Here is a 26,087-nt window from a genome sequence, read left to right as displayed (position 1 = left end):
CACCTCATGTATGTTGGACGGGCTGTTATCTCACTACTTAGTAGGTTGAATTCATGAATAGTGACGTTTTATAGGGATATAGATTCTGAGAGAGCTGCACCTAGCAGAGAATTTATAATTCAGGCCCCTCCTTCCTCTCTGGAATGTGCTCTCCTCTGACATGTAGGAGTATGTGAATTGGATCTGAAAAGCACCAGTCATCCTGGTTGGGTTGGTACCTCTATGGAGTAACAGGTTTGCTCATCCTCCAGGGATCTCATTGGTATGAAATGAGCTCATCATGTTAGACTTGCCTCTGGCCGTGCCTCATGGAAAGGTTGGTCAGTCAGGACTGGGAAACAACTTCGCATGGGAAAGAGCTGACTTTTGAAAAATGAAAAAATGGTTAAATCCTTCCCAGGAGTTCAAAGGAGTATGTGGTATCTGGCTTGCATGAGTTCTTTGCATTACCTTCTCCCAAGACATTGTGTGGACCCAGTGAGCAAAACCAGATAGAGCTGCCCTGCCCAATTGAAGTTAGTTCCAGAGTCTGGTCCCATCTCCAACACTCACACCTCAGAATGAGTTATGCTATCAATCATCCTCTGGGCAGTCTGTGCTGTACCTAAAGCTAGAGCCCTGTCTGGATACCAAAATGTGGATCCACATCTGATCTGCATCCGCCAGAATCAACCCGCGATCCGCTAGCCTAGCTGTTAGTCTTTTACCTGTATCCACACCTGCAGCCGCAAGCCGTCTCTCAAGGGCGGGTCTCGCAGAGAAGAGGCATCATGAGGGAACTGGGGGTAAGGGGCAGCGCGGGGGCAGGGTCTCGAGGAGAAGGGGCAGTGCAGAGGGAGGGACTGTGCGGAAGGAGCGTCGCATTGTGTGCTGCTCCTGGGGGCTCGCGAGCGACAGCGCATGGCAGCAGCAGTGCATGTTGCATTAGAGTGGGGCGGAGGGGTTGGGCGCCGGGGCCCTGCCCACTCCAATCCCTGTGGCCAGGGGCAGGCCCTGCTGCCCAGGAGCTGGCAGGCCAGGCCCAGGACTGGGTAGGGTTACCATACATCCGGTTTTTCCCGGACATGTCCGGCTTTTTGGTACTCAAATCCCCGTCCGGGGGGAATTGGCAAAAAGCCGAACATGTCCGGGAAAATACTCCCCCCTCCCCCCACCCCCAGTCCCCTGCTTACCTTGGCTCCGGCAGGCTGTGAGCTGCAGGCAGATTCCCCGCGGCGGCGGCTGATGCTGCTCCCCCCAGACACCTCAGCTCTGTGTAGCTGAAGAGCGGAGCTGCCCGAGCGCTACCAGCTTCACGGTTTGCCGGGCAGCCCCCAGATCTCCAGACCTGCGCCCCCGGGCGGGCTCTTCCCCTCCCGGGCTCCGGCTGCGCTGGGGAAGCACCCGGCCGGGGGCGCAGGGTCTGGAGATCTGGGGGCTGCCCGGCAAACCATGAAGCCGGTAGCGCTCAGGCAGCTTTGCGTGGCTGGGAGGGAGGAGGGGGAATGTGGGGCGCTCAGGGGAGGGGGCAGAGTTGGCGCGGGGACTTTGGGGAAGGGGCGGGGCCAGGGAAGGGGTGGGGCCCCGGCCCCATGGAGTGTCCTCCTTTTTTAAGGTTTAAATATGGTAACCCTAGGACTAGGAGCGCAGCCAGTGCGGCCGGGCCATGATGGGGATACTGGTGCTGCCTGAGGGGCCGAGCTACTGGACAGGAAGGGGCGCAGTAAGCACATGCTGGACAGCCTCGACTCCAACCTGCCACCCAGCCCTGAGCACGCTGCGCCCCCCGCGCTGCCCAAGCTGGACGCCGCAGGTCCAGCGCCGCCGGTGAGTAGAGCCCTGCATGGCTGTATCTGCAGCCAATCCGCTATCTGCAAAAACGGTCCGTGGATATCCACGGATTTGCAGGGCTCTACCTAACACCAGCCAGTTTTCCCACCAGAGCAGAGATGGCATTGGCCCCTTTAGCACTAAAATGAAATATTGGAAGAAGTGCAGCCAAAGGAAAACGGTGAAGACTGAACCTAGTTGCCCCCAAAACATGGCTTGCATCCCCAACCCGCCCTGGAGCCCGACTCTCCCTCCTTAAACAGTCTTGTGGCCCATGTGTAGTAGCAGAATTCCAGCAACATTGGAGGAAGTGGCAAACGCCTTGGCTATGCAGCCAGTAGGAAAGGAAACTGAGCAGCAGTGCGTCCAGATGCTGGGATTTCCAATCCGAGAGAAAGTCAAATCATGTTCAGCAGCCACTGCTGCAGGAGAGCAATCCAAATACTATGAGTGGATTTGAAAACCCACCCTGAATAATTTTGACCATTAATAACACTTGTAGCTGTGCAGGATAAGGTAAGGGTAACCTAACCCACTGCTTGAGTGTAAACTGATCGCTTGTGGATCAGGAATTTTCCCAGCACATATAGCATCGCATGTTTGATTGGACATAAAGCTCCCCATAATGTTATCTAAAGAGAGGATAGTGGGCTAGATGAGCCACTGGTCTGACCCAATATGGAAAAACTATGTTCTTAGAAAGCCACCCTCCTTAAGACATTAAGACCTATATTTTCAAAAGTGACAAGTGATTTTGGGTGGCTGACTTGAGGCCTCGTTACCGGAGAGTAGATGCTGAGAAATTTCTGAAAATCAGGTCCCTCAACTGAAACACCTACAATTACTGGTCACTTCTGAACATGTGGGACTAAGTTAAATTTAAAACCATTTTGAGCCGTGTGTCTGGTCGCAAAAAAGCCAATTTACTGGCAAAATCAAGTAAGGACAAGATCTGTCCACATCTGTGTATTTTGTGCCAGTCATGCTTTGACAAATTGAAAAATAATGTTTTAGCAGAACCCCATCACGCTGCCATGTACTACTTCTGAATGTCTTCCCCCTCCCCCCCCCCCCCAGTAGCATTTGAATGCCTCAAGATACATGTATAAACAGAAGCTTGTTCCTTTATAATCAGCCTCTTCTTCCTGCGTGATTCATTGAGGAATGTTTCAGCTGTGTGCTTTGTTGTGAACTGCAATGTCACGAACACTAGAACGTGACAGTGAACAAATATAGTAGGAAGAGTTGGTTGATTATAAAGGAGAGACCATCTCCTTCACAAAGGAGTATGTCAAAAAAGCACATCACAGTAATAAAGAGCAAAACTGACAAACTTCTCCTACATTGCAAAATCTCCATATTCTCCAAACACTGATGCAAATGTGTTGAGCTGTGCTTTTATTTTCTTAGTGTGTCTTTAAAGATGTACTGTGAACCTCCTTTGGACTCTGGCTTTTGCAGCCTTGGGCCTTGTCTACATTAGGATTTGAGCCATTGGAGGAGACCTGGTGCGACACCAAATACCCCATCCCGCAGGCAAGGCTGCTGTAAGACTCAATTTGCATCAGTGCAGTTTACCTCTGCTTCAAATAAAGGTTAAACTGCACCAGGGCAAATCACATTTTATAGAGGTTTCAGAGTAGCAGCCGTGTTAGTCTGTATCCGCAAAAAGAACAGGAGTACTTGTGGCACCTTAGAGACTAATAAATTTATTAGAGCATAAGCTTTCGTGGGTTACAGCCGAAGAAGTGGGCTGTAACCCACGAAAGCTTATGCTCTAATAAATTTGTTAGTCTCTAAGGTGCCACAAGTACTCCTGTTCATTTTATAGAGGATTTGCCTGTTTGTGCTCTGGTAGCTGGTCACCAATGACTGTTAATGGGGCCAAACCCTGGTGTAGACAAGGGCTCCCTCTGCTGGATAAAACCAGATAAGTAAATGAATCATAATAGCAATATAATTGCCTGCAGCAGAATTCATTGTGGGAGGAATAAGAAAGAAATGTAACTTAGAATCATAGAGTATCAGGGTTGGAAGGGACCTCAAGAGGTCATCTAGTCCAGCTCCCTATTCAAAGCAAGACCAATCCCAACTAAATCATCCCAGCCAGGGCTTTGTCAAGCCAGACCTTAAAAACCCCTAAGGAAGGAGATTCCACCACCTCTCTAGGTAACCCATTCCAGTGCTTCACCACCCTCCTAGTGAAAAAGTTTTTCCTAATATCCAACCTAAATCTCCCACACTGCAACTTGAGACCATTACTCCTTGTTCTGTCATCTGGTACTACTGAGAACAGTCTAGATCCATTCTCTTTGGAACTCCCCTTCAGGTAGTTGAAAGCTGCTATCAAATCCCCCCTCATTCTTCTCTTCTGCATACTAAATAATCCCAGTTCCCTCAGCCTCTCCTCATAAGTCATGTGCTCCAGCCCCCTAATCATTTTTGTTGCCCTGCGCTGGACTCTTTCCAATTTTTCCACATCCTTGTAGTGTGGGGTCCAAAACTGGACACAGTACTCCAGATGAGGCTTCACCAATGCCGAATAGAGGGGAATGATCACATCCCTCAATCTGCTGGCAATGCTCTTACTTATACAGCCCCAAATGCCCTTAGCCTTCTTGGCAACAAGGGTAGGAGCCTTGCCTTATAACAGGCTTATTCAAAGTGATACAAGCTACAAAAGTGAGATCTTGGAAGAGTGTTGCCATTTTCATAATGTAATAAAAATACTGTAATGATAAATAATAATAAATAGTGTGTAATAAGGATGTTATAAAAACAATTTTTATATTTCCAAGATCACTGCTGTTATAATTTATACTCCGGTAAAGGAGAAAATCCCTGGAAATATTCATTTTTAGGAGGGGGGTTCACAAGACTTGACATTTTAGTGAAAGGGGTTCACAGGTTGTTAAAGTTTGGGACCTACTGAGCTAAGGCCTCACCAGTGCTGAGTAGAGCAGGACATTACCTCCCATGTGTCACATATGACACTTCTGTTAATAGACTCCAGAATTATATTAGCCATTCTCACAACTGCATCACTCTGTTGGCTGACATTCAATTTTTCTCATCAGCCTGTAGAATCCATTTAACAGGCTGCAGTGTTAGAGATCCAGTCAGTAGGACTTGGCATAGGGATGGCTGGTGTGGATTTCCTGCTGGGTTTAGTGGGAAGTGGACTTAATTATTAACCTTATTTATTTTGTAGAGTCTAAGGCAGGGGTTCTCAAACTGGGGGTCGTGACCCCTCAGAGGGTCACAAGTTTATTACTTGGAGGTTGTGAGCAGTCAGCCTCCAGCCCAAACCCCGCTTCACCTCCAGCATTTATAATAGTGTTAAATATATAAAAGAGATTTTAATTTATAAAGGGGGGTCGCACTCATAGGCTTGCTGTGTGAAAGGGGTCACCAGTACAAACGTTTGAGAACCACTGGTCTAAGGGGTTGATCAGTTTCCTTCTTCTGCTACATCATGGAAATGGAGTGCAGTCAGCTTGGCAAGAACAATCTTTGGAGAATCTCTATTAAAGGAATATGCTTCCATCAACGTTGGAGTGTTTAGATTAGCTGCTGATGCAGGGGATGAGCATGGAAAGGAAAAAAAGAGCCTTTCAGTTTAAAAAACAAAAACGGCCTGAACTGCAGACAAAAGTGTGACTCATCCTGTTGTGAGTGGCCTTTCCATGGTGCCCGACTTTTTGCCCAGAACAAGAAATGATTCTTGTGGAAACTTCATGGCTTTCAGAGTTCTACCAGCGGTACAAAGTGTGCTTTGTGCCAGCCCTGTGGCTGCAGCACCGGAGCCTTGGGCTGGGGAACGACCGTGGCTCTCTGCTGCTTGAGCCAATGGAGCTATAGGAGAACCACAAAAGTGAAGTGCTCAAACTCTGGCAGGGTGGGGAGGAAGGAAGTGTCTATGTGAAGATCTGACAAGAACCATTTTATGCAGAAGCAGTGAACGCAGAGTCTCTCCCTTGCTGTCCTGATAGGTAAAGAGTGTGTGTGACAAGGAAGATTAACGGAAGGGGTCATGATTGTGCGTCTCAGTGCCGGCTTGGGGAACCATCATGTGGACGAACAGGCATGGAAAGAATCTGTATGTAAAGGAGTCGGGGAAATACTGCTGCCAGAATCTCCTATCTAAAAGGAGCACAAGTGCATGCAGTATCCTCAGCCAGAGAAGCCTGGCTCACATTGAAAAATTGGGCAGAAAGTACAGGAAATGGCTACAATGGATAAAGACATTGACACATTCCATCTATTGTGTTTGATAGCTAATGCGTTCTTAGTGGTATCATAACGTTTAAAATGTACAAGATGGTAGTGCCCAGAGGTCCCAGGCAGGATCCGGGCCCTGTTTTACTAGGGCCTGTACATACACCAATGAAGATACAGGCTGCCCCACTGAGCTCATAATCGAAGGCAGGGGGGGCCAACCTGAGCCTGAGAAGGAGCTAAAATTTACCAATGTCCATTGCCAAAGAGCCACAGGAATACGTCAGCAGCCCCCCATCAGTTCCCCCACCCGGCTCCTAGCGCCTCCCACCCACCAGCAGCCCCGCTGATCAGCGCCTCCCCCTCCCTCCCAATCAGCGGTTTCATGGCGTGCAGGAGGCTCTGGGTGGGACGAGGGAGGAGCGAGGGCACTGCAGGCTCAGAGGAGGGGGCGGGAAGGGGTGGAGTGGGGGCAGGGCCTGGGGCAGAGCCAGGGGTTGAGCAGTGAGGACCCCCCGGCACATTGGAAAGTTGGTGCCTGTAGCTCCAGCCCCGGAGTCGGTGCCTATACAAGGAGCTGCATATTAACTTCTGAAGAGCCACAGGTTGGTCACCCCTGATCTTAGGGTATGTCTATGCTGCAATTGGCAGTGTGACTGCAACTTGGGTAGAGATATCCACACCAGCATGGCTAAAAATAGCATTGTAGATGCAACAGTGCAGGCTGTATGAGCATGCCAGGGACCCCGCGGATCTACTCACGTTGAAGAAATCCTCATCACCACATCTACGTTGCTATTTTTAGCCATGCTAGCACAGGTAAAGCTAGTGTGGGGATGTCTACCCAAGTGGCAGTCACACCTGCAGTGCAGACGCCCTAAGACGACAATCTGTAGGAGGATGGAAAACGGTGCCAGATCCTTTTGCATCTTCCATTCTGCCTATTGTTTGTTTGCTCCCTTATTTCCATTTCCCCAACTCCATAGATGCTGGCCTACCAGATAAAGAGAACAATCTCCCTTTTTTCTTGTCCTAAGGATGCTTGGGCATTTTGGCCCATGAGTAAGTGCTTTAGCGCTGGAGACTCATGCCTGTCTTGCAGCGGCTGAGAAATGGATTTCTGGGACTCTGGGACACTGCTTGGCAGATTGTTCCATTCAGGTTAGTCTCTGCCTGTGACAAGTATTTCCTGATGCTCGTTTGTTTGATTTCATGTCATGTTCCTTTATCCCATTATTTCTTAAATGGAAATGAGCAGTTTGGATTGGTGTCTCCAGCCCTCCGTTCTATAAACTTTAATTGAACCCCCTTCCTGTCTTTCACTGGAAAATACAGAGATCTGTTTTTCTTAAACATCATTTAATACTTGTGATGAAGTTCGTGGGGCCTGTCCCCAAGACCTTACGATCTACTTAAACTGCTAATACAGGACAGAGACACAATACACTGGGTGATCCTATCTTAAAGCTGTTGTATAGATACCATTTTGGGGTGTTTTGATCATGTTACACTAGTCCTGCTTTGGTGTAGGTTTGGCAGATTTGGGTATTAAAGGTTTATTCTAAATTGATTTATTAAAGCTACCAGCAGCCTTTTGTGCTGTTGATCATGAGGTAGTATTGACGCACCATCTCTGGCAGGAGTGGATGGATTAGCCCTTGAATGGCTTTGCTCATTTTTAGATGGAAGATCAGAAGGTGACTGATTTGGTTTGCTTCTGTTTCTGCCCCTGCAAGTAGAATACAACAAGGTTCTATCTCGTTCTCCCTCTTACTCAGTGTGTGTAAATGAGGCTGCTAGGCAGGCTAGTTAGTGAGCATGGGCTCTGCTGATGCCATGCCAACATGCTGTTGACACCCAGCTTAGTTTTCCTCCCAGCCAATCCTGTTGCTATTGTGGAGTGTATGACCCAGCATCTTGAGGTTTACATCTGGACTAGCTTGGATGTGGCTCAGGCTAGATGAGATGTCAGTAATATTCATAGATTCTAGGTTTCATAGATTCAAAGATTCTAGGACTGGAAGGGACCTCGAGAGGTCATCGAGTCCAGTCCCCTGCCCTCATGGCAGGACCAAATACTGTCTAGACCATCCCTGATAGACATTTATCTAACCTACTCTTAAATATCTCCAGAGATGGAGATTCCACAACCTCCCTAGGCAGTTTATTCCAGTGTTTAACCACTCTGACAGTTAGGAACTTTTTCCTAATGTCCAACCTAAACCTCCCTTGCTGCAGTTTAAGCCCATTGCTTCTTGTTCTATCCTTAGAGACTAAGGTGAACAAGTTTTCTCCCTCCTCCTTATGACACCCTTTTAGATACCTGAAAACTGCTATCATGTCCCCTCTCAGTCTTCTCTTTTCCAAACTAAACAAACCCAATTCTTTCAGCCTTCCTTCATAGGTCATGTTCTCAAGGATATTGATAGGCCGGGAAAAGTATCCAGGAAAATTGGCAGGAATTATGCCTTGTTTGAGGGAGTGTGACTTCCATTCGTGACACTGCTTCACAATCCAGGAGTCTTGCTCCTCGTCTGCAACCTGGACGCAAAGACAGCAAGTGTAACAACGTTAATTTCTCCAGCTGCATGGGTCAAGGTGGCTGTGACAGTCTTTCTGTTAGGTGCAGTCCTCCCTGCATTTGCCATTGAGAGATTAAACTACTGTAATGTGTTTGCCATGGGGCTCCATCTCAAAATCTGGAAGCTTACACTGGTATAGAATGCTGAGAACACATAACACCAGTGCTCTGTGAATGGCACCGGTTGCCTGGAGTAGTTCAGGTTGTTGGCATTGACCTAAAAAGCTCTACCTAGTTTGTATCTTTACTGTCTGGGCGACTACCTCTCTCTGCTTTGCTGCAGTGCTTGCGATCATCAGAGGTGCACAAGCTGGAATGTCCACAGTACAAAAGCAAGGGAGCTGGTAGTTGGACGTGTTGCATGAAGGCCCCATGGCTTTGAAATTTGCCAATTTCTTTGATCTGTAATGTGCCAGATTTGTTGTTCTTCTAGACATGTTGTAAAGCTAAACTTTTTTTCTTGGTCAGGCGATGTCTTGTTCTGGGATTAGGGTTCAAATGTGGGATTTTCAGGTGAGATGGAGGTGTACGTTGATGGTATGGGGGCAGTCTGTGATTTTTTTCTTGCAGTCAATTTTGTGATATTATGCATTTTAATTATTCTCAAGAAACCCAGAGTATTTTGGTGGGTGCTTTTTATATTAGCTTACATTTACCTACATTGTGTTCTGTGCTATGCCTCTCAGAACTCTTATCTTTTATTTACTTCTCTAACTGATCTTGGCTTTTTGAAGAGCGAAGTCCCCTCTTGGAGTTGTCTTTGCAATTCATTCCCTTTCATTTTGGGTTTTGTGATGGTGTTTTTAAAACCTCATATTGCTGCATGCTTGTCAATGGTCAAGGGTATTTGTCTCGAGGCTGTTACAGGGTTGATTCCAATTTTTGAATTTTTATAAGCTATTTATCATCTGACCTGTTTTCCTTTGAATCTAACATTTACAGCCAGCCAATCCTCTTGCTCAAGTAATGCACTATATAAGAGCAGGAAGTCAAGGGGTACTCATGCATAAGATGACCTACTCGTTAATAAATGAGCCTATTTATCAGTCCTCCTTTCTCTTCTCTCCGATGGCTCTCACATGCTGCTCTGTAACTCTGTATGCAAGCATTTCTGCATGGGACTTTCTGAAGATTCCAATAGATGGCATAAGTCAGTGTTGTCACCCTTTGTATAGTAGAAGGTTGTATTGGGAGTAATGTTGAACAAGACCTTTTGTTCCAGGGCTTGGCTTTTTGGTATAAAAACCCTTTGACAAATTATGAGTGCCTAAGAAAGCAGTGTTGTTTGGCTAGAATCGAACAGTGCAGGCTGACAGTATGCAATGCACCTTAATGCTGACTGATACTCCTGGTCTGGGCTCCTGGAAGTTTCTGCCAATGTGCCTCAATCTTTGGCTCTCTCCAGAGCAGACAGCCCGTTAGTGCTGTCTTGGGTCATTGGGAAGGGATAGCTCAGTGGTTTGAGCATTGGCCTGCTTAAACCCAGGGTTGTAAATTCAATCCTTGAGGGGGCCATTTAAGGATCTGGGGCAAAAATCTGTCTGGGGATTGGTCCTGCTTTGAGCAGGGGGTTGGACTAGATGACCTCCTGAGGTCCCTTCCAACCCTGACATTCTATGATTCTATGATAAGCCAGGGAGTTTCAAGGCTGTATTACTGTACAAATCAGTGTCCAGAAATGCCGAAATGTTGACTCTTTTGGAGACACTGCACATGCTTTGCTCCCAGCACTCTGGGCTGTATTACTGTATAAGAAATTCTCAATAGTAATCTGAGTTTGTCTCCGTAAACGTTTGTAGACAGATCCCGTCCGCCCCCGGAGAGACCATTGCTGTTTGATTCAGCCCTTGCTTTAACCACCCCAGGGTTATTCAGAGCAGGACCTGGAAGAGCTTTGCAGACTTCTCCCTTTGCAAACCTATTAAAGGAGGGGTTTGCATAATATTAACGCCATTTAACCTTGCACTGTATTCCTACCTCTTCCTGGGCAGCCGTGAAAAGGGCTGACTTTCTTGGGACTGGGGGCAGTTCACCTCTTGCGGAATCTTCCCACTTGAGCGCTAACATGGAAAACCATAAGACCTAGGGGTTTGCTCAGTTATTAGTCGCAACCTCTTCCCAAGAGAAACTGCTATCGGGATTGTTCCATGGGAACAGTGTGGGTCTTTGTGAGCAGTAGCCCATTGATTGCCTGCAGGTGTTGGGATTAGCGCTGGTAGGTCATATCTCTTCCACACATTACTATAGTCATTTTTTTCCACTTTGCTGATTTCACACTGTCTCGAATGCCAAACTGTTAAATATTAATAGTTTATTCTCTCTGCCCGAAAACATGAAACTTGCACTTCAGACGGGAGGAGGGGAGGAATATTCTACCCGTGATTGATACATCTTTCCAGGTGACTACATAGGAAAGTACCTGGCTTTACCACATTCAGGTACCATGGTGATGGGCGTGGTGTTAAAATCTTGTTAGACCTTTCCCTGTAATAACCATGCCAGCAGATTAGTGACACTGAAGGGAGAACATGAGGAGCTCACTGCAGGCTTCTGTAAGTGAGTCTTTGGTTTTAAAATATACATTGGTTTGTCTGGGGGGGGAGGGGGGGAGATGGGCAGTGTGGGTATGTGAGAGAAATTGTGTTCTCTTCATACATCTAGACAGGAGAGCCAAGTATGCCCCTGGATCCTAGATAACTTGACTCCTCAATACATTCCCAAATATGACTTTGCTGCATAAAATCTACAGGGGACTTGGCAAAAAGAGACATAAATGTGTCTTCCCTTTGGCTGATTTGAAGTGAAGCTCCGTGGGCCTGCGCATACACTGCCTAGATCTAGTTTGATAGTAAGTTGGTGAGCTGCACCCTCAGGAATGTAATGAGAGCCATTCTGGGTAGATACAGGATTCTGACCTGACCTGGCCGCGGGCTGTGTTAAACTTCTAGGTGGTTTGTCTCTCTAAAGGGTTTCCCAGGAATGCACATGTTGTCAGAAATGGATTTGCAAGGTTTAAAGAGTAAATGACTAATGACACTGTAGAGGTATTCATGCAGTAAATGCTCTCTCCATGCTGCTCTTGGAGATCAGCTGAGATGCTCAAGTTCGCAGCCCGCAGATTTGTCCATCTTGGGTTGGGGGGGAGGAAGGTTATTCTTTCAACCTTGGCACTTGCCTCTACCCTTGTTCTGGTAGGTCCCAGGTCTGACCTTCAGGGCAAGTTGCAGAATCTATTTTGCCCGAAGGAGTGGGGATGGCCACGGTTTTTTTCTTCTGGGATTTTTTTAATTACATCATGGATGTTGTTGGCTAATAGTGATTTTCATATATGTCCCAGCAATCTTATGGCTGCCTTCTGTGCACTGAGAAAGATCATTTCACTTGCATGCTCGGAATAATCCTGTGTGAACTTGAAACTTAAATCCATTTCCTCACCAAAATGTTGTTGTGATCCTTTGACTGGCTGCAGGGTGACTCATCCTTGTTGCTCTGCTAGCATTCTGTACGCAAACAAATGGGCTTAAATAAGGTTAAGAAAATAGTTACATGAGGCCATTTTAGGGGTCTGATAACATCACTGGGGCTTGGGAAAGCTGGCGCTGAGGGGCATAGCGGAGTTTGTGGCTATTCAGCCCCATGAGGCCAGGGTGGATGGGGTAAAATGGGGGGTAGTTCTATCATTATCTAGTGATGGGAGGGTGGTGTTGGGTTCCAGAGAGAGAGCTGACCATTCCTCTGGGGAATTATGCTGTGAGGCAAGGTTTCCATTGTGGGTGGGGGAGAGAATGGATCCTTGAGGCTCCCAAGTTTCCCTGGAGATTGGGCAATTACGTGCCAGTTTTACAACTTCATGTTTGATTATGAGGGAGTGAACATAGTAACAGGGTGCCATTCTTTGGTGCATTTTCTCTGAGGATCTCAAAGAGCTATACAATGAATTTAGCCCAGGGGAGTTTTTTTGTCTGCATGATACAGATTGGGAAACAGGCTCCCCACAGAAGGGAAGAGACTAATCCCAAGGTCACACTGAGTCAGTGGCAATGATGGGAGTAGAGCTCAGGTGTTCCTGATGCCCAGCCCCTGTGCCGTAGCCTAACTGATAGGTCTCAAAATGTAATTGTAAACGGGGAATCATCGTAGAGCAGCTGCATTCCTAGTGGGGTCCCTCAGGGATCAGTTCTTGGCCCTGTGCTATGTAACGTTTTTATCAGTGACCTGGACGAGAACATAAAAATCATTACTGATAAAGTTTGCAGATGACACGAATTGGGGGAGTGATGAATAATGACCGGTCATGGATACAGGGAGATCCAGATCACTTTTGGTAAGCTGGGCACAAGCAGACAATATGCATTTCAATTCGGCCAAATGTAAAGCTATCCATCAGTGCTCCGTTCCCACCCGCCCCCTTCCCCCAAACCCCCACCCCTGTCCTGCCTCTTCCCACCCCCGCTCCGCCCCAGGCCCTGCCCCATCCCCACTCCTCCCTCCCAGAGCCTCCTACACGCCGTGAAACAGCTGATTGCAGTGGGCGGTAGGCGCTGGGAGGGATGGGGAGGAGCTGATCGGCGGGGGCGGCTTGGTGGGAGGGAGGGAGCTGGCTGCCAGTAGGTGCTAAGCACCCACTAATATTTTTCCGTGGGTGCTCTAGGGCTGGAGCACCCATGGAGTCGGCACCTATGCAGCTGTCCATCTAGGAACAAAGAATGTGGACCACACATACAGGGTGGGGTATTCTATCCTGGGAAGCAGCGACTCCGAAAAAGATTTGTGGGCTGTGGTGGATAATGAGCTGACCATGAGCTCGCAGTCTGACACTGTGGCTAAAAAGGCTAATATGATCCTTGGATGTATAATCGGGGAATATAAAGTAGCTGTAGGGAGGTCACTATCTTTGTATTGCGCACTGGTGTGACCACTGCTGTACTACTGTGTCCAGGTCTGGTGGTGGTAATAACTGAGGAAGAATGTTGAAAAATTGGAGAGTGTTGAGAAGAGAGCCACTGGAATGATGAAAGGATTGGAGAACAGGCCTTTATTGTGAAGACTCAGAGTTCAATCTATTTAGCTTAACAAAGAGAAGGTTAAGGGGTGACGTGATCACAATCTATAAATATCTACATGGGGAGCAGAAATTTCATAAGAGGGCTCTTCAGTCTTGCAGGTAAAGGTCAAACACGATCCAATGGCTAGAAGCTGAAGCTAGACAAATTCAGACTGGAAATAAGGTGCAAACTTTTAACCATGAGGGTAGTTAACCATTGGAACAACTTACCAAAGGCTGTGATGAATTCTCCATTACTGGAAATATTTAAATCATGATTGGATGTTTTTCTAAAAGATCTGATCTGGTTCAAACAGAAATTAATTCAGGGAAGTTCTATGGCCTGTGCTCTGCAGGAGCTCAGATGACCACAATGGTCCCTTTTTACTTGAAACTCTGTGAATCACAAGACCATATTTCCTTGCTGCCTGGGGACATGCTTTCCAGTATGCAACCTCTTCTGTCCTCATTAAAGCCACCTCCATTTCAGGAGAAGTGGACGCAAGGACTAGCTTTTTCACCTCAAAACACTCTCTCAGCCCCTTTAGTTTCATCGCTCACCCCTCCAGTCAAACGTGAACACTGGATGTTGCCGCTCATGCTGCTACCTCATTTCCCAAATGCCATGAACTTGTGTTTGCCATTGAGATTAATGGTTGCTGAACCCGGGTCATCTTGTGCATGTCAGGGCAATTGGCCAGCCTCTCGCTAACTCTGTTTGCCAATATTTTCCCTTTTACTGTGGTGGAATAATTTAAATCTTGAATCTTGCATGTGGTGGAAACTTCATTTGTAAGAAACAACTTCATGTGAGGTTTGGAAGGCTTTAACTGTCAGTTGACAGAGCCTCACTGCTGGAACACATTCCACCACACAGTAACGTCCAACGCGGGGACTTGATATAGGCAGGTGTGTGTGTGTGGGGGGGTTTATAATGATCTGTGTTTGCATTGAGGTTAGAATTTGCAGAACTTAGACTTGTTTAAATGTGCCCTGAAATGAAAACAAGTCGTTGAGCCAACTAGACCAAACAAACTGTAAATGGCCTAGTTCATGCAGAAGAGCAGCCACGTTATGCTTGTCCTGTGTGTGCTCCAATGGACGCCCAGCCTAGGATTTCTTCCCCATGCTGCTGATTGATGTGGCTTGTGTGACTCAGTGATTTCACTGAGGTCTTTATCCTTCATTCCACTGTGCCCATGAAAAGATGCCCCTCACCACCTCCAATGTCTTTTGCTGACTCTTCAAAGTGTCATTCCATGGACCATCAGGAAAGGGTTAGGTGGACCATAGCTCAAGAACCATGGCCCTGAAAACTGCACCCTGACCAAGTCCTGACCCTTGTGACCATGCAGAACTCTTTTGAAATCACTGGGGCTCTGGGTTCCACCTGCACGGAGCTTGGTACAAGAATCAAGGCTTTGGTTTGTCCAGCATTTCCTCCTCTTTGCAGTTTACCTCCTTTCCTTGTCCCCTTGAAGGAAACTTGGGGCATGTCTACACTTGCCATTTAAAAGCGGAAAAAGTCCCTTTTCTGCGCAAAAACCCCTTAGAACCGATCCTGGCTAAGATGGCAGGACTTGTAATGCTGGTAAGCCTGTATTGGCGTGCATTGTACAGTAGAACCTCAGGAATGGAGGTTGTTTGTAACTCTGAAATGTTTGTAACTCTGAACAAAACATTATGGTTGTTCTTTCAAAAGTTTACAACTGAACATTGACTTAATATAGCTTTAAAACTTTACTGTGCAGAAGAAAAGTGTGGCTTTTAACCACCTTAATTTAAATGAAACAAGCACAGAAACAGGTTCCTTACCTTGTCAAATCTTGTTTTAAAAATTTCCCTTTATTTTTTCATAGTTTACGTTTAACACAGTACTGTACTGTATTTGCCTTTTCTTTTTTTCCCCCTTCCTGTCTCTGTTTCTGCCTGATTGAATACTTCCAATTCCAAATGAGGTGTGTGGTTGACCGGTCAGTTCATAACTTTGGTGTTTGTAATTCTGAGGTTCTACTGTACTGAAATATTGTGCTTCCATCAGTAGTTTTACTGCAGAGTCATATTTATTATAATAGTGCTGTCCTGTGTATCTGTTGTAATGGCAGCTCATTCCCATTATAAACTGCTTATTTTGGGAGGTTGTAACTTGTGCCTGGATTTATAACACTTGTATCAAAACATTTAATTCAGAATAAAATGTATTATACAGCACTACATGTGTGCCCAAAACTGGTCTGCTCTTCTCCTTGGCCTATACTTAGCTTTTTTTAAAAAACAAACCAAAAAATCTTTAGGCTAAAAGTTGGCATACACAGCATCCTATGTGACGCAGATTTTCATTGAGCTAAACTTTGGATTTGGGTTCCTTTGTCTACAGTATATGCATAGACTATATGCATAGACACCCCTTCATGGCCTAGGAAGTGAGAAGGGGGTTGAAGGTGGATTGGGGAAATGCAGCCCACGGTGGAGTAGCTGAAAATGTGTTGGCTGTAGCTTGTGATAAGATTGGTTCTTTAGGATATGACCTCGCCACCCTCCCCCCCCCCCCGCCCCCCCCCAGGAGAGAGCAAAACTCCATCATGGCAGGAAAATAATTGTTAAACAATAATGCAATTCAACTGTAGCCCACATCTGTAATGTCGGGATATGGTCTCTGAAGAACTTGAGTCAAAGTGAAAGTGAACCAAGGCATTTTTAAGTGGTTAATCTTTGATAGCTTCTGGGTGTGTATAAGAGACATTTCAATTGATTTAAATTCCTGAGATAAATAAGAGAGAGACACTTTCATGGGCAAAATGGCATCCAGGATAAAAAGACCTTGGAGAATCACTGGTTTAAAGCACAATGCTGAATGTGGATTTAAACACACACACAGCTGTATTCCCCCGTTCACTGAGTCTCATGCAACACCTTCACAAAAATCAAAGGTTTGGAATCCCTGTGTTTAATGCTATCATCAATCTTTGGGAAGACAACAGCCGTAAAGGCACTGAAACAAGGCACCATCCAGACAAGTCCATTCAAGATTAGGGTTCCCAGGGCACAGAAGGTTAGGCAACGCTCTAGATAAATCGTACAGTTATAGATTGCACATGGTAGAGATGTCACATGGAAGGTTTGTGGGTTCTCTTGGAGATGGGAGCCTTCACAGTGCACACCTGCTTCAAGAGATAAGTGCTTCTGCCCTAGAATTTGAAATCTGAGAGCATTCGGCACCAAAAAAATTAAAAATTCTGTGCCAAAAAAAAATTGTGCGCACAATATTTTAAAATTCTGCAAATTTTATTTGTCAAATAAATGTGCAGGCTCCCGCACGGCATTGGGGAGCATAGGCCACTGGCTGCACAGAGGTGGGAGATCACTGTGCAGCTCCCCTGCAGAAGATCCAAGTGTGGAGGGGCTTAGTGTGGGGGGGATCCAGGTGTGGGTTGAGAGGGTTCTGTGTGGGGGCAATCTGGATGCGGGTGGCTCAGCGGGGGGTAGGGGGTCTGGGTGTGGGGGGGATAGAGTTTGGCAGGGGGGTCTGGGTGTGGGGTGCTCAGTGGGGAGTCCAGATGCTGGTGGAGTGGGGCTCAGTGGGGTGGGGATCCAGGTGCAGCTAGTTGGGGCTTGCTAGGGTGGGGATCTGGGTGCAGATGGCTCGTCGGGGTGGTCCAGGTGCTGGGGGAGTGGGGCTCGGCAGGGAGGGTTCTGAGTGGGGGGTCTGAGGCTTGGCGGGAGGATCTGGGTATAAGGGAGTCTGGATGCATGGTGGTTGGGGGATGGGGAAGCAGCTCCCTGCACAGTGATCCCTGCAGCTGAAGAGCGATTGTGCAGGAAGCGGGGCTTCCCTTTGCTTCCCCATCAGAAAGTCATTTTTCTGCAGGGAAGCAAATAAATCTGTGGGGGACATAAATTCTGCATATGCGCAGTGGCGCGGAATTCCCCCAGGAGTAAATGATTTAACTAGAATTACCAAGCGAGACATGGACTCAGCAGCTCTTTGGAAAGTTGTTTCCACAAGACATCTGTCTGTACAATGTGCAGTCCTGCTGACTGGAGGGTGTGACAGTTGCTGCTGGGACCAAAATGCAGTTTGTCCTGTAATCACTGCAATAAACAAGTACTAAGAACAGGCCGATTCTGTGCTATTTTGCCTGCTCTTAATGCTTCTCGCTGTGATGTTCACAACAGCCTCCGTTACAACCTACAGCTCATCCCAGAGCAGTTCTTCATTAATGTTAATTTCAAAGGAGACCAATGCCTCCCACCCCTTGCTCCCTATGAGCACGCACTAGCAAAGCCTGCAATGGAAGGAACAGGACAGCTACTCAGATGGGAGATTGGACACGAGACACCAGAATTAGAGACCACAGATCCTTAAATTCCACTGATCAGCAGAGGCTGGAGAAGGACTGAGCACCGTCCTAGAACATATTCACAGGAAGCTTGTAAATTCTGACAGAGAAAGTAAAGATCTCCCAAAACACAATGAATTATGTGGTCAACCCCTCTCCTCCCCCCAAGAAATTGTGGATGAGTGTGCTTGATCTAGGGATGGACTGCCTGTGAAATCCAACACCCACAACTAATTTGTTATGGGGTTGGGGGGGAAGAACCAAACCCAAAAAATACAAGTACAAAGCCATATACTTAACCTGTACTTAACCTGTAAGATCAGCCTAAACCAAACAAATGGGTCATTTCCCCTTCTCGCCTCCTGCTGAAAATGCTGTTTTAAGACAGTGACAAGTCTCTCACATCTCCTGTCTTTCCCCCCTTGTCCTGTTTTCTTCCCCTGGGTTTGGGGAGGGCAACAGTGGATATGGACTATAAACTGTGCACCCATGTTTTCAATTTAATTTCAAGAGGCTGTAAAGTTCCTGATTTCTAATATCACAAAGTGTTTGAAGTTAGGTCTTCAGTGGTTTTTAGAGCTGCATATGTGAGCAAGAAGGATCACTGACAAAAGTCTAGGAAAAGCTCTTTCTGCGGGAGGTGGGATTAATGCTGGATACTGAGAACTGGCTGTTAATTCATAGCAATGATGCTGCTTTGTCCACCACAAGTTGATTCAGAGGATCTAAATATCATTAGGAAGCTATCAAAATGTTAGCTAGTGTGAAACTGAACTGCAGGGTGGATGTCAGTATTCTTTGGGAAGCACAGCATAAATCCATGATCATATTTGTGTACAGATAGATGGTGCATATTCATATTTGCTATGTGTCAAGCAGGAAATGCTACATAGCTGCTATTACTGAATTATGCTGTCGTTGGAGAAAAGAGGACTATCAGCAGTTGATTGGCTGGGTTATGGAAGAAGGAGTTGGGGGAAAGAATGAGCTAGTGTTTTATGAAGAGTAATTTGTAATAACGTTGTAAAGATGCAATTACAGCCTTTGCCTGATCTGATTCTTATGCAGTTTGTGGTGTGTGTGGGACTCTTGACCACATGTTAATCATAAACAAGCCCTTTCTCTTTCCACCCCTTGCAGTTTCCTGTTGAAATCTCCATTTTGGTACAAAAGAAAAAGGTTAACCACTATCTCAAAAATATTAATTAAAGTGCATCTTTGCGTGTGCCAGGGCTGGGGCGATTTCAAAGAAATCAATGTAAGAGTTATTAAATTATATGGAAGACTTGCCTCTGGCTGAAATAAAGAGCTTCCTGGAATAAGAAACCACCTGGAATTTCCTATTGCTGTCCTGGAGTTATAGGTCCACAGGGGATACAGACATTAAAATCAATTTGAAGACACTTAACTGGGTCTGCTGCCTACAAGGCAGTTCGCTAACACGTTGCTTTACCTGCCAGTGGCTGTACTGTTGCATTTAGACCGGTTTTTGCATGGTTTAATCACAGTTAGAAAGCACTTTCATTGCAGATAGCTCAAGTTTACTTAGGCCCTGGTTTGGTGATAAGAACAACTTCAATTGTTGTAACACCTCATGTTACCTGGTCACAGTGAATAGGAGGGAATTGTCCGTGTTTTCACAGAACAGCCAGGTCTCCTGCTTGTGCATCCATACCTGTCATGCTGCCTAATCTTATTTCTATCAGTGCATTCTGGGAAAATATGAGCAACTATCCCTTGGTGCCTCAGCATAGTCGTAGAGTGCCCAGAAGATACCTGGGACGATAGACTTTGGGATGCTCTACCAGACAGAAGGTTGTAACAAAGCAGGATCATTTAAGTTACCCATCCGAAGAAGTGGGCTGTAGCCCACGAAAGCTTATGCTCTAATAAATTTGTTAGTCTCTAAGGTGCCACAAGTACTCCTGTTCTTTTTGCGGATACAGACTAACACGGCTGCTACTCTGAAACCTTAAGTTACCCAGGCATTGTTAAGGGGTCACAATCTCAGAGCTAAATAAACCTGGCACCCTGGAAACAAGAAGACAACTATATGCCAGTTTAGGCTGCTAGAAAGGGTAACATAAGGTTTGGCTGCCATGGCTACTAATTATGTAGTATGTGATGAGCCATATTTGAAGCCAGCCTGTCAGTATTTGGTTACAAGCGTGAATAAACACTACAGGATAGACACTAAGTGCCCTTTCAGAGTTTCAGGGCAAACCGCACCTGTATTCCTCCTCTGTGGTCCACCAAGGGCATCCATGTTCGGCTCCCAGCTGTCATATCTCTTGGCTGGAGACCCTGGTCAGAAGGGAGTGAAACATGGGATTTTAAGGTTGCACAACTCCCTGCCATTCATTGTGATATCCCCAGGAAGCCAGACTGCCCAACAGGCCAGCGCCTGAGCCTGGCTTTCTCTCCGAGCACTATGACCAGTGTATAAGTTACCACATGGACCTTTTAAGCAAGCACATTCATTCTCAAGGGAAGCATTGGAGAGAAGACATTAAATCCATGAAAGAACCTACGTGCACGCTAAAAAGTTTACCAGAGGTCACCTTCAACTCTAGTCTAGGGCTCTGGTAGGTTTTAGTCCTTCAAAACCTATACCTGTGTTTTCCCCAGGGTTAGAAATTCATTTGTCTTAGATCCAGCACCAGAATCCAAAGGCTGGGCAGATCAGACATTTGTTCATATAGCTTGTGCCTTTGATTTTGGCCTTCTGTAACAGGTAAGCAGCAAACAAAGACCTCAGGGTGTAGCTTCAAATTTTGCATAACTGGGGTTGGGTAATTTGCATTTACCTCTCCCTAGGGATTTCCCCTGGAAATCCACTTAACACTTATTGGACTTTGGGGATATATTTGTCTGGCCCATTTTTAATATAGTCTTTTGAACTCCCAGATCTTGTATCTGTCACCTCTCCCCCCCCAAGAGAGGTGACATACAATCCCAGCCCATGGTAATACATTAACTTAATACAATAAGGTATTTCTAGGATATTGCAGGAAATGTCCCTATTTGTCACAGGCTCAGTTCAGCTAAGCATGTAAGCAGGTGCTTAAATCCATCCTTGTTCAATGCTTTGCTGAATCCAACGAAAGAGGTTCAGGACATTAAGGGCCTAATCCTGCATCTGTTGAAATCAAAATTTGCCTTTGACTTCAGTGGAAGTGGATCAGGCCCAGTAAGAGTTTTGGAGATGTGTTTTTACCTAAAAAGTAACTAATGCACCAAATTGTCCTCCTTCAGCCAGCTGCAGCTGGGCATGTGCCCAGAAAGGAGCTACCGGTACTCAGAGGAAAAGAATATTGGATCAAACTTCAGCTAATTGTGTAGATGCTCATGGCTGAGCATCCTTCATTCCAAACTGTTGTTATTGTTTTGGGGGTTTTAAATCTGTTTAGTTAAACTGTGGTTTAAGCACAGCATCCCACAGAAGGTGAGGCAGAGACGCCACAAATAGAAGGGATCGAAAATCAGGACGTTTTCCAGTAAAATCCTTTCACGGAGCCCTCACAGAAATTCTCAGTAAACTCATTTTTTAAGTTTCTCCCCCTCCCCTGCCCTTTGATACAGCTCACAAAATCGGGAAAATCTAGTGTGAAACAGTTAGTGCTCTTATGATGCCAGTAATATAATTTAATAGGGAGATTGGGAAATATTTTTAAATAGCTGCTTTAATTCGAAGCAGAATTGGCCTGAGTCACTCTGTTCATCTGAGTCTCCCTGCCTCCAGTTATGCTTTCTTGACCACAGCTACAAATTTGTAGCATGCCAAACAAACTTCTTTCCTGTTCCATTGGGCTAGATGGGATATTCTGAGTTGTAGGTGGCTATCCAGGGGAGAAGTCTCTCAGATAGCCTTAAATTCTCCAAATTGAACCCAAACCATATGTACACTGGTAGTCCCCACTCACAGCCGTCACATCAATAAAACGCTCACGAGTAGCAGCATTTCAGTCCTTTTTCTTCAGACTGGGTTAACTGTTCCCCAAATCAAAAGAAGCCATGCCTCAGAACAGGGCTGGCTGTTATGCCACGTTTTTGTTTTCATTGTAAATTGTTTCCCAATTTGTTGTTGTTTTTAATATATATATTTTAAAAGCAAGACGAGTGGTTGGGTCTTGCAGAAATCTTTGCCGAACTCCTTGTCACAGTTTTGGGGTAACTCCAAATGTATTTCTCCTCCATGGTCCCTCAAGGGCACCCATTTAAAGGTTCCCGGCTCCCACCTCTCTCGGGCAAATACCCGTGTCTTACTCCCTCCCGCTGTACGGCTCCCTGGATTACAGTGCAATATCCCCAGCAAGGCCGGTGCCTGCACTTTGCTTTCCCTCTGAAGGCTATGACCTGAGTATTGCCCACAATTGTAAGTTACCACACAGCTCTTTCTGAGCAAGCACATTCATTCTTAAGGGAAAAGCATGACAGAGGAATGTATAGACACAATAAAAGTTCCTACACGCATGCTAAAAGCTTACCAGAGGTCATCCATCAGTCTTATGGCCAAGTCCTCCCAATCCTTCCACAAGGGTTGGGGGCTCACCCTCAGACAGAAAGTCCATGCTGGTTGCTGAATCAGAAAGAAGGCCCTGAGTCATTTTAAAATCGGGCTATTTATCCCGAAGTCCTTTCTTTGCCTGTTGGTCTCTGGAGAATAGAGTTTGAACTAGTATATGCAAGCCTCCCCTGGAGGTGGTACCTCTCTGTGGGGGTTACAAGCTGGCTTGATTTGCCTTAATCGCCACCCACTGTTTTTAGTTCCTGGAGGATCACTGGTAGCCCTCCCCCCGGAGTAGAACACAGTCATACATAAACCATTCATTTGAAACAATGGACCTCAAAGATACTTAAACTTCATTCTGTAAGGTCTCCCAAAGATATGCAGGAAATGGCCATATCTGTCACACACCTCTCTTCATCTCCCCCTCCTTTAGCTTTCAGAATTAGACCAGGGGATTGTGCATGCATTTTTACTATTCAAGGCAGCAGTGACTTTTGGACGTTCAAGACTGCCAAAAATTAAAGCAATTTCTCGCACCACGCTTGGGTAAAGTCAGTGATGTTAGTGAAACCGGAAAAGTTAGGGCTGGTATGTACAGTACATGCTATCCCATCATTCTGACCACTGGAAAAACAACATTGTGAAGAAAAACAGAGCTGCTCGAACTTTCAGCCATCTTTCCCCCCTTAACTAGTATTTGATCATTTTTCAAGGCAAATAAGGACCTGCTTTCTTCCGTTCACTGGTCACTTAATATATGATGCTGCCTCTGTTGTGGGGATTATGGGCCAGATTTGCAAAGGTATTTAGGCATCTAAGAATGCAGTTAAGGCACCTAACTTGTTTAGGCGATTTTGAAAATCCAGCTAGGTGCTTATCTGCATCTTTAGGCACCTAAATACTTTTGAAAATCTGGCCCTCTCTCTTGTCTGTGCAGGAGACAGACTAGCTACCTCGTCTTCCCATTTACAGTTTCTCAGCTGTTATTTGATTTTTGTCATATTAAACTTGTTTACTAAAAATCCGGTGGATCACAGCAAATGGCAGCAAATTCTGTACATCCCACTAGTGTTCTGGGCTGTAGCCCATTGGTCAACAGCCTGATGAGGGTAATGTTGATGATGGAATGGAAATAGATCAAATACACCTCTATCCCCAATATAACGCGACCCGATATAACACGAATTTGGATATAATGCAGTAAAGCAGCGCTCCGGGGGGGGGGGGGGGGGGGCTGTGCACTCCGGTGGATCAAAGCAAGTTCAATATAATGCGGTTTCACCTATAACGCAATACGATTTTTTGGCTCCCAAGGACAGCGTTATATTGGGATAGAGGTGTAAACGAAAGTGTTTTAATGACGGAGGAACAATATTTCATTGAGCTGAAAGTGTGTGCAGTTAACATGGTTTTACATTCTGTTTTTCATTGGAAGTTAGGGAGTGAAGTGAATATTGGTAGCAACACTAGGATACCACATTTCCTCAGAACAGTTCATCAGCATGTGTCTTCATTAGTCAGTGATGTGCAAGTGGATGAGTTGTTGCATATCTTCACCTTTAGGATAGGTAAAAGGCACAGGTTCTTATTCCCCAATGGGTTACGTTATCCCTGGGGGATTAGATTATTGAAATATTATTCAATCAAATTAGCAATCTTGATAACTATTTAAAAATATTTTTCACAAGTCTCACTTCATCTTGATGCTAAACTTTTGTGGCTTTCATTTTGCCTCATTTGTCCACTGAGAGGAAAAAAACAGGAAATAGCCCACCTTATTTTCAAGAGTTGTGTAAGTAGCAAGACCTTGGTGGTCTGTAGTTTCACATATTAGACAGGAGGTAGTGGTTTAATCTAGTGCACATAGCAATTCAGTTACCGGCAGCAAGTCTCCGTGATTAAGACTTGATTTTAAATTTATTTGATCTCTCTCTATTCCAGCATATAGTCACTAAAGCACCTTTTCCGAGCTCTAGGACCTCTACTAGGTGATTAAAAAACACAGTTGACTGACACAAGCAGCAGGGGCATACTAACTGCCTTTCTCTACCCAAACCCAGCTGCGTACAAAAACCAAATTCTTCAGCTTCCCCTCAACCCACAGAACCTGTCTCCCCCTCAACCCACTCTATTCCTATCCAGATCCCACTCTTCTTTTTGTTTGTGAAAGAGTGAAATCCATGCAAATTCATCCTCCTTTATGCTGAGAAACCTTACAGAGGACTTGATGGCGTCTTTCTTCCTCATCACAAAAGTGGCTGCTGCTTAAGCAACCCCTCCTCTTCTTTTCCTTGTCACCTGCTCTTCTGTATGAGACTACAGCCAGAGATCTGGTGCCACAGAGCACCAAAGGAAAGACATTTTCCTTTCCTACCTAGTTAATGGGGAAGAGTATTCCAGGACAGGCATTTTGTACAATAGGGCTCGAATCTCTATTCTAGATGCAATTCTAATACACCTGCCAGCGTGACACTTAAGCACCATATAAGTCACAATTATATACCCAAACAATACACCTAGCTCTCCTTCCTATTTTAAGGTGCCTTCTCAAGTGGAGGTCCTATAAGTGATTTTCCAGGTTTGGAATGTTGCACATCTCTGTTATTGGGCATACTCCTGAAGAAATGTAGCTTGACCTGAAACTCAGGTTTCACAAGATTGTGGCTCATTGGGATCTCCAGTGGCAGGATGTTCTGTAGCAGAGGATCCTCCACAGAAAAGAATCTGTTCCATATAGCATGTGTCCTCCTGATTCTCAAAATCAGTAGAGGATAGAGGAGACCAGTCTATCGTATGCATCTCAGGTCTCAGACACACTTCCCCTCTTCCACAGGTCCCCTGGATAGTTTGCCTCTTCTGCCAATCTCTTGACCCAGGATCCCCTCATTCCAAACACAAACGCTCACTCTCTGGCTGTTTGCTTTCGTGAGAAGTGCCATTTCAATAAGTTGGGCTTTTCCAGAAGTTTCTTGCATGTGACTAAAAGCCCATTTACTCCTGATGTTTCCCGCTGAGCCAGGAAACTTTTGTCAGGTGTTTCTCTTCCACCTTTGCCAAACAGTCTCCGAACCTCCAAATCCAGTGCAGGAAAACCATAAGTGCGATTTCAGTCTGATGTGGTTTTGAAAAGTGTCCTGCTGGTGAGGGGAAGGATGAGGGGATTTCCATCCAGAATACCAATCATTGGTTTCAGTGCTCATCAGGCTGAGACATGCTATATAACAGCTTGTTCAGCCAGGTAACTAAAACTCCCTTACCGGCACAGCTGGTTAAGAGTATTTAGTAGAGAGCTGCATATCTAATGAACGCACTATCACTGCTGGATCTGTGCCTCTGGCTTTTGACCCACATGGAATTCGGTTCCCACACAGTGAGCCAGAACAATAAAGCGGATGTGGGCAAGGTGAAGTTAATCAGGTGTGGATCTCAATTTGGAGGAAATGATGTGGTTCACTCCCACTTTGCAAGGCACTAGAAGGAGCTGCAATACTGTCCCTTGCTCCAGAATTTGATCTGTCAGAGTGCTGTTATTAATCTCTGTGGGGAGAAGCGCACAGATGCATCCCGTTCTGTTCCCCAAAACCG

This window comes from Emys orbicularis, chromosome 24 (assembly GCF_028017835.1).
Source record: "Emys orbicularis isolate rEmyOrb1 chromosome 24, rEmyOrb1.hap1, whole genome shotgun sequence".
Classification (NCBI taxonomy): Eukaryota; Metazoa; Chordata; order Testudines; family Emydidae; genus Emys; species Emys orbicularis.
The sequence above is the reverse complement of the archived record's forward strand: the minus strand, read 5'-3'. Positions refer to the sequence as shown.